Source organism: Schistocerca americana, chromosome 4 (genome assembly GCF_021461395.2).
Source record: "Schistocerca americana isolate TAMUIC-IGC-003095 chromosome 4, iqSchAmer2.1, whole genome shotgun sequence".
Lineage (NCBI taxonomy): Eukaryota > Metazoa > Arthropoda > Insecta > Orthoptera > Acrididae > Schistocerca > Schistocerca americana.
This window is the reverse complement of record NC_060122.1, coordinates 183896355-183905666: the sequence shown is the minus strand read 5'-3', so window position 1 is coordinate 183905666 and position 9312 is coordinate 183896355. Positions and strand designations below refer to the sequence as shown.

The following is a 9312-nucleotide window of genomic DNA, read 5'->3' as shown; positions in this document are numbered from 1 at the left end:
AGTTAAATTTAACTAACATGGGAAATTGATTTTTATACTCTGCTTTGATTTGTGACGTACCTTTCGTCGAACTAAGACAACGAATAACGTATGACACACAGGTGTCAAAACAACAAATACTTTGGGCAGAGCATTCGCAGTACACTCAGCTAACACAAAAAGCTTCCATCAACGTATGTGTTCCCTAAAGTTGCTCGTAACGTCGTTTGCAGAATTAACAGGAAGAAATAGAGTAATAGACTCTATCTTCCAGTTAACGTGCAAGTCTTAAGAGCATTAAGACTGAAGCACTCGAGGCGGCCATGATTTCTCAGTCTCCACTTGTAATGTGAGTTACGTCGGTGCAATGTTAAGCGTCAGCTCTGTTAATTCTGTAGCTTCAAAAACATTACGATATATTCGATCTGAAGTTTACCCGGCGTATTTCCAATTTGAGCAGTTCTCGAGTATGCGACCGGATAGCGTCGTAATTTCTCCACAATATTTCTGCAGACGTACACGCTGACATCTTCTGGTGGTTCCTGACGAATGCTGTGCTGTTCCTCTCAGCGCCCTATATATACTAGCCGTTACCCCCTCCCCCGTTCCTCTCCTGGTGTCTTTGGTGCGGCCGGCGCGGGTACAACCAGTAGCAAATAAGACACGCACTCAGACAGGCTGCGCGAAGAGAACAAGAAGAAGAAGCAGAAGAACACAAGTCGTTGGCGTGCGTTCCGTTTGTCGGAAACACCTCAAGAAAAATCGTCAGAATCCTGGGGAAACACAATGTGAAATGTGTATTCCGACCCCCTGCAAAAACCTTGACTCTACTGGGTTCAGTGAAAGATGACCTAGGCCTTCGACAACCAGGCTTTTATCAAATTACCTGTCAGTGCGGAAAATCATACATTGGGGAGACAGTCATTACAAAAGGAAACCGACCGAAACAGGGAGGTTCCAATGGCCAACGCGTCAGACGATTAACATTTATCATTTATAGAGTAATTACTATTTGTAGTTTTTTTCATTCAGTAAATACTTTTTTCCTTTATAGAGAGCACCCTATACAAAACTGTCTACAAGATTTAGAAAGTTATTTCGTATAGTTACTCACAGATAACCAGTGTCCGTCAAGTGATCACCTTCAACTCTCGGATTAGCGCTACACCAAAGGTGAAGGAAGGTTCCCTGACGCCAATTACAAAACTGGTTCCAGTTATAGTATGTGTCATATATACGTATATCTCCTGACAAAAGAAGTGACACATCCAGAAGGGGAGGAGAACGAATAGTAAAAACACTTCAAGGCTTGAGGGTCTATGTGATGTTGTTTAGTGATTATAAGTTGGAGTTAACTTAACAAATAATTTGTCACTTCGAGCCCACTTATTAGCAGGACGGAGGTGGTGGGCGGCGCCTGGGTCTGAACTGGGGTCTGCAGTCTCCCTGCTGCTGCCATCGGGGGCAGTCCTCGATCGCTGGGACCGCTTCTCTCTCTCCAGGCTGAGCGCAGGGTTCCAAACCTGACTAAGTTGAAGGCTTCTGTCTCTATTATTTAAATCGTCCTGTAGTCGGATTCCGATGGCCTCTTTAGTAACGCAGTCTTAGAAGTAGGAGGATTGACAGAGTATTTTTGTTTTTTTCATATTCCATAGTATGGCCAGTCTTTATACAATGGTCACCCACGGCTGATTTAGTGGCCTGGTGTAATTCAGTATGGCGCTTGTGTTCGCGGCACCTCTCGTCTACAGTGCGGACTGTCTCCCCAATGTATGATGTTCCGCACTGACAGGGAATCTGATAAACGCCTGGTTTTCGAAGGCCTTTCTTTCACTGAACGCAGTAGAGTCAAGGTTTTTGCAGGGGGTCGGAATACACATTTCACATTGTGTTTCCCCAGGATTCTGCCGATTTTTATTCAGGTGTTTCCGACAAACGGAATGCACGCCAACGACTTGTGTTCTTCCGTTTCTTCTTCTTGTTCTCTTGGCGCAGTCTGTCTGAGTGCGTGTCTTATTTGCTTCTGGTTTTACCCAATTTTCCGAAATGTTGTCTCTAGGTGCTGCAGTTCTGCTGGAAGGCTCTCCTGATCGCAGATCGATCATGCCCTGTGAACAAGTGTGCGCAAAACGCCTTCACGCTGGGAGCTATGGTGGCAACTGAAGGCATTTAGGTACAAATCGGTGTATGTAGGTTTTCTGTATACAATGTGTCCCAGCTTGCCGTCAGGTTTCCGTTTCACCAAGACGTCAAGAAACGGTTGGGCATCATCCTGCTCCACCTCCATTGTGAACTGTATGTTGGGGTGCAGCGAGTTGAGGTGTTCGAAAAATTCATTTAAGCTGTCCCGTCCATGTGGCCAAACAACGAACGTGTCATCTACGTAGCGGAAGAAACAAGTTGGTTTTTGTTTGGTTTGTTCTAGTGCATTCTCCTCGAAATTCTCCATAAAAAAATTGGCTACAACCGGCGAAAGCGGGAATCCCATGGCGACGCCATCTGTCTCTTCATAATAATTTCCGTCCAACAGGAAGTATGTTGAGGTGAGCACGAACTCGAAGAGCCTTGTTAGGTTGTTGTCGAATTTCTTGCTTATCAGATCGACGGAGTCTTTCAGTGATACCTTAGTGAAGAGGGACACTACGTTGAAGCTCATTAACAAGTTGCTATCCTGGAGCCGAAGTTCTTGTATACGTTGCACAAAGTGGATGGAATTGCGGATGTGGTGTTCGCATTTTCCCACAAATGGGCTAAGGAGACCCGTCAGGTGTTGGGCCAGTTCATAGGTTGCTGCTCCTATGTTGCTGACTATTGGACGCATAGGTGTCCCATCCTTGTGGACCTTTGGTAGCCCATACAGTCGTGGCGGTGCAGCCGCTCTTGGTCGAAGTTTCTTGACAGTTCTTCCATCAAAGGTATTGCGAAGAAGTTCAACGGTTCTTCTTTGAAGGCGACTTGACGGGTCTCCTTCTATCCTTCTGTACGCTGCGTCATCGAGAAGTTCCTACATTTTTCTCTTATATTCTGAGTGCAGGAGCAGTACTGTAGCATTGCCTTTGTCAGCAGGCAAGACCACCAACTCAGGATCGCTGCGTAACTCGCGGATGGCCGCTCTCTCCTCCTTCGAGATGTTCTGTTTCAGTGGTGCGGCCCTGGTGAGCGCAGGGCACGTTTCACGACGTATTTCTTCTGCTTCATTGGCTGGCAGAGTGTACCTGGCCTGCTCCACACTGCTTATAATGTCCACAATCCGTAGAGATGTCGGGGTTGAGGCGAAGTTGAGACCTTTCACGAGCAACGACATTGCTGCGTCACTGATCGTTCTTCCTGCAAGGTTGATGACAGTATGCTTAGGTGGTTCTTGCGTAGTCTTCTGTCGTGCTACAAGGCGTTCAAACTTCGATGTCTGTTTACTCGTAGCTTTTCTTCGTACGCCGTCTGCTTGTGTCCAGGTGGTAGTGTCAGCCCATTCCCATGATATGAGAGATAGAACTGAAGACATCCTGAGAAGGACATCCAGCAGTTTCTTCGAAGTGTCATCCAGGCAGCGGCGAGTATAATGCTCTCTTACCGGCGCTAAGCTGGCTCGTCTCATGATGCGCCAGGCCGCTGCAGTCCTTATGTGGTGAGTTACCTTGGCGAAAGGCGGCACGACAGTACCGCCTCGGCATCTAAGCAGGAACGCAAGTGAGCGCAGCAGTCGCTCCTTCTTGTTCCGCAGCTTGTCCAGCATCTTCATCTGTTGAAGCATTTCCTCCCCGTAGAGGTCCTTGATATGCGGTCAGTAGTTTACCCGGCGTATTTCCAATTTGAACAGTTGTCTGGTATCCGACCGGGTAGCGTCGTAATTTCTACACAATATTTCGGCAGACGTACACGCTGCCATCTTCAGGTGGTTCCTGACGAATGCTGTGCTGTTGCTCTCGGCGCCCTGTATATACTAGCCGTTATCCCTTCCACCGTTCCTCTCCTGGTGTCTTTGGTGCGGCCGGCGCGGGTACAACCATTAGCAAATAAGACATGCACTCAGACAGGCTGCCCGAAGAGAACAAGAAGAAGAAACAGAAGAACACAAGTCGTTGGCGTGCATTCCGTTTGTCGGAAACACCTCAAGAAAAATCGGCAGAATCCTGGGAAACACAATGCGAAATGTGTATTCCGACCCCTTGCAAAAACCTTGACTCTACTGGGTTCAGTGAAAGATGACCTAGACCTTCGACAACCAGGCTTTTATCAAATTCCCTGTCAGTGCGAAAAATCATACGTTGGGGAGACAGTCATTACAAAAGGAAACCGACCGAAACAGGGAGGTCCAATGGCCAACGTGTCAGACGATTAACATTTATCATTTATAGAGTAATTATTGTTTGTAGTTGTTTCATTCAGTAAATACTTTTTTCCTTTATAGAGATCACTCTACACAAATGTGTGTCATGAGGTAGTTGAATCCTCTCGTGGAGCTAGCTGCCACACAGCTGCTGTAAATTTTACTTGACGTGCTGGATACTGGCAGTGGGACGTAGATGATATCCGAGATGGTGCAACACATGGGCTATCAGGGACTAATATGGGGATCTTGCTGGCCACGGGAATGCCTCAACATCAGACAGACGTGAAGACTCCTGCAATTTGAAGACAAGCACTGTCCTGTTGAAAAACGCTCCACGATACGGTCGCACATGACGTAGCAAAGGAGGATATACGATGTCCTTCACGTGCCATTGTTTCGTCAGACTCCCTCAGTCACTGCCGGCAATGACCTGAAGTGATATCCAACTGCTATCCACACCACGACACATGAAGTAACACCGCTATGCCTCTTGCAAACATTGGAAGAACGGCAAATACCCACGGCACCGTTCCAAGAGCAGCAGTTTGTGTTTTGGAGTTAAAGGCAACCTACAAATCGGATGATAACTACCTTGACTGCCTACTGTTAGATTCCGACCAATGTTGCGGGATAACACAGAACATTGCAGGGAGTCCATTGGTTGTCTCGAATGTCGGGGCAGATGTGAAGGCATTACAACGTACTTGGTGCAGAATATGGTGATCATTTCATGTGATGGCCAGACGTTTCCGACCGGAACCTTAACTGCCAGATCCGTAGCCCCACTAGTCTATATATTGCACTATTAGATGAGCCAGCTAAATGGAGACTAATGAAGCCACTTTAAATCTCAGGTGTTGATAGAACCATCACAAACGAGTACCCATTCTGTCCCTGTCGGTCATAGTCGCCTTTCACAACCTAATGCTGTTTACGACCCTTATATACTCTTTTTTTTAAGCCATCAGGCTTCCGACTGGTTTGATACCGCCCCCCATAAATTCCTCTCCTGTGCCAACCTCTTCATCCCAGAGTAGCATTTGCAACTTACGTCCTCAATTGTTTGCTGGATATATTACAATCTTTATTTTCCTCTACAGTTTTTGCCTTCTACTTCTGTGTCTAGTACAACAGAAGTCATTCCCTGATGTCTTAACAGATGTCTTACAATCCTGTCTCTTCTCCTTGTCAGTATTTTCCCCCTATTCCTCTTCTCTCCGATTCTGCGCACAACCTCCTCATTCGTCACCTTATCAGTGCACCTAATTTTCAACATTTCACTGTAGTACCCACATCTCAAATGCTTCGAATCTCTTCTGTTCCCGTTTTCCCACAGTGCAGGTTTCAAACGTACGTTCTCAGAAATTTCTTCCGCAAGTTAAGGCCGATGTTTGGTACCAGTAGCCTTCTCTTGATGAAGAATACCCTTTTTGCCAGTGCTACTTTGCTTTTCAAGTCCTCCTTAATCCGTCCGTAATTTGTCAGTTTTCTAGGTAGTAGAATTCCTTAACTTCATCTACTTCTTAACCACTTATCCTACCAGGCGTAATCACAAAATAAATAAACGATTTCTCTTTGGTAGTCGTGCTACCTGTCACTGAGAACTGCAACTTCAATCATTTGCACGCCCGGCGATGGTGTGTATTTGTACGAACTTAGTCTAACATCCGACCGTATCTGCGGGTGCTTAACTTTCTCTGTCAGGCAGTGATATATGAGATAGTTGATGCACAAATATGTAAACTAAAAACAATTATTTATTTGATGTAAAGGAAACTGGCCTCAATTTGATCTACTGCTAAACTGCAATCCAAAGATGATCGCTTCGGCGAAATTCATGGTCTGTTAGTAAATATAACTAGGGATACTGGTGGTTCCAGTGTATCGTCCACTAAATTCAATGAAACTGTGAACACCGTTTGCAGAAATTATTTTGTTTTGGTCAATATTTTAAAATAGTTGATCACCGAAGGATTCAAGCGAGTGGCTCGTACAGACTGATTATTTGCTCTCTCCAAGGAAATTTTGAAATAAACTGCTATCAGTTATAACGCAGTGTTACATAGTATTTGAGACTGTCAATTAATTATACCCAATTAATATCCGAATCAGACGTTGCAATGTTTAAAATAGTTTCTCAATAGCGGCGTACGGTATGTAACCACTCACAACTTAATGTTACTGGGATGTACATTTGAGTCTTCGATATGTCGAATCACTGTTGAATTCCGTTTAACCTCCGTTTTTAGCGGGTCTGTATGCCACACTAAGAATATTTCCTGTAAATGCCATGGCTTAGGTTGAACGTTATTTAGTATGTTGTACTACGTCAGATTCCCCTAAACTTCAGTAAAACACTTATCATTAAGACCGGAATTTGACACATTTCTTTTCCTGTCCCTGTCTTTCCCATGTCTTAGCTCATAGTGGCTGCTGGATCAGAATGATGTCTGGTCTTTAGGACATGGCCGAAAGTACAACCATCATAAATATATAATTCAGGCGAGACCAGCTAATGATCTCTTCAGTGGGATGCATACCAGGCCCGAACCCGTACTGGAATCGACGAAATGCCGTGTTTAATGAGAATAATGGGCAAGGGGCACTACATTTGTAATGTGTGGATAAGAATCTGAGTCCGACTGGGAGAGATGGCTTGCTTACTGGTCACTCTGATTTCCCTTCAAACGAATCAATCTTGCGCCTTTTACTTAAGATTTACATGGAGTGGGACACTAAATGGGTCTATAATAAATTTGTCATAGTAATCTGTTCTCGTGGAGCCTTAATAAAAGATAGAGAGAGAGAGAGAGAGAGAGAGAGAGAGAGAGAAAAGTGGTCAGAGCATCTGCCTAATGAGCAGGAGACCTGGGTTCGAATCGCAGTCAGACAAAAATTTTCAGCTTTCCCCGTTAATTAAATTCAATGCCATATCACAGCTATTGTCTGTAATTCTTTTATGTATTAATTCGTAGTGGCTCCTGGGTCAAATATGTGTCTGTTCTTTCGGACTATAGAAGATTAGCTTCCTCGTCCTCAAAGTTATTGTAATACCGTCTACGTGTGGAGAGATTCCGTTTTGTGTCAGATTACGTGCTCACCGTCTTATTTGATACAACCCGTAAATTTTTGCACTATCTTTAAGTGCTTCATTGCAATTTTCCTTTCTGGCCCAGTTCTGTTATTATGAAGTACACATTACTGAAGATCTCTCTACGGTACTATAGTGTCGTGGTTTTAAGTTGAAAGGGGGGGGGGGGGAGGGGGAGAAGGGATTTAAACTTATAAATATTACTACAAAGTTGGTAGGCATTCTACAGTTTGGTGCGTCTACCCTTCATGCAAGGTCTTGATTGGATTTCGGGGTTATTTAGTCTCCGAAATAATTGAAGGAGTCTAGTATACTAACGCGTACGTTAATGGGATTGTGTCAGGTTCGTATTTTGTATCTGTAATTGATAGGTGTTAATTCTTCAATTCGTAGCTATAACTGGACCTTTCCGAAGGCTATCATTATATTCATCATCCAGTGGAAGTCAGTCTGGGGTTAGAGTACCTGATGTCTAAAGCGTGGCTTGTGAATGTGTCCCAGACTCCATACAGCAGACAAGCGCTGCACTGGATGTAGAAAGAACATCATATACAGGTGTCTTGAAAAACCAGGTACAGCGGAACATAGCGATACGGAAGGGCACAAGGTCAACTTTCAGAATATGGAGTTCCTCTCCCACGCATCGACTTATGGGATTCTGTAATAGCGAGAGAAATTTACATGTGTAGTAACAATTTTAACAGAACGAAGATTATAGTCTGAGTTAATAAGAGCAGTGGAGACGAAGCATCTTCAAATACATACAACAAAAATCGTAACTCTTGGAGAACTGTGATGTTCGTGGTGGTCTCCAATTCTCTTCCGGCCCATTATCACGGCGCGGTGGGGAGGGGGAAACGTAGAGAGGCAACAGTCACATTGCTTATTTACAGCAATTGCGCATGCGAATCTCACCTTCCTGGTAACGTCGTACCGCCAATAGAAGATAACAATCCAAGCGACTTCATGCGACCTATGTTGAGCAAGAAACCCACTTCAAAAACAGCAGATTTCTCACCCGGCAGACGTCTCGAGATAAAGATGATTCTAACACTCGAAAAAGAGAGTATTAGCTACGGTTTGATGCGGTCTGGTCACGCAGATTTGGTACAAGCATGGCACTGCAGAAAACGTACAAGTGATTGTCCTGCTTATGGCTGTTATCAGTCCAAATTAAGTTGCTATGTGGTTAAGTTTCTAAGTTGCTGTGTGGTTAAGTTTCTTCTAAAATGGATTCTTAAAGTGATAGGTGATCTGCCACCTACCACCTACTAACATGAACATTTTACAATCGAGTCTCAAACTAGAATCATCTGTGTCATCAACCCATCTTTAGTTACATCCTGTGTTGTCGGGCGTTCTTCCGGATATCAGCGTCGTACTTGCACGATATTTCGGTAACCTAACCTCCATCAGGCGGGACCTGAGACTGCTCCTCGAGTGGTCCTGGAGGTTCCATCTTCAGTCCGCTGGGCCTGGCACTCTGTCTGGTGATCGTTTCCCATATCCATGCCTTCAGTTCTTCTATTCGTGGAATGCTGCAAGCGTCCCCATTACTCCTGAAAAACTGAATTACTGAAGAACTTTTTTTATCTTACCAAATACTCTTTCAATCACTTCATCCTCTGCTGAAGTGATTGGCATACAAACTTATAATAATGTGGCGGATGTTAGGTTCGTGTCCACCTTGGGTACAATGACGAATCGTCTCTGATGTTCGTACTAACTTAACCACATTTTTATTATGTTATTCATTATGGGACTTATTCCTGCATTAGATTTCTTTTATAAAAGGGTACTCACCTGACCTGAACTCTTGTTCATAGTGCCACTAAACTTCACTAATTTCAAATACATCTAACTCAACCAATAGACTTCCCTTTTTAAACTCTCTTATCCATAATCGTAGTGA

At 44.3% G+C, this 9312-nt stretch overlaps 1 non-coding gene across 1 annotated transcript; it reads left to right on the top strand.

Annotated features, from left to right (window-relative positions):
- Positions 1 to 6976: 6976 nt before the first annotated feature.
- On the top strand, positions 6977 to 7092 carry LOC124614505. The gene has a single exon (XR_006979732.1). It is a non-coding gene; the product is annotated as a U5 spliceosomal RNA (small nuclear RNA).
- Positions 7093 to 9312: the final 2220 nt, after the last annotated feature.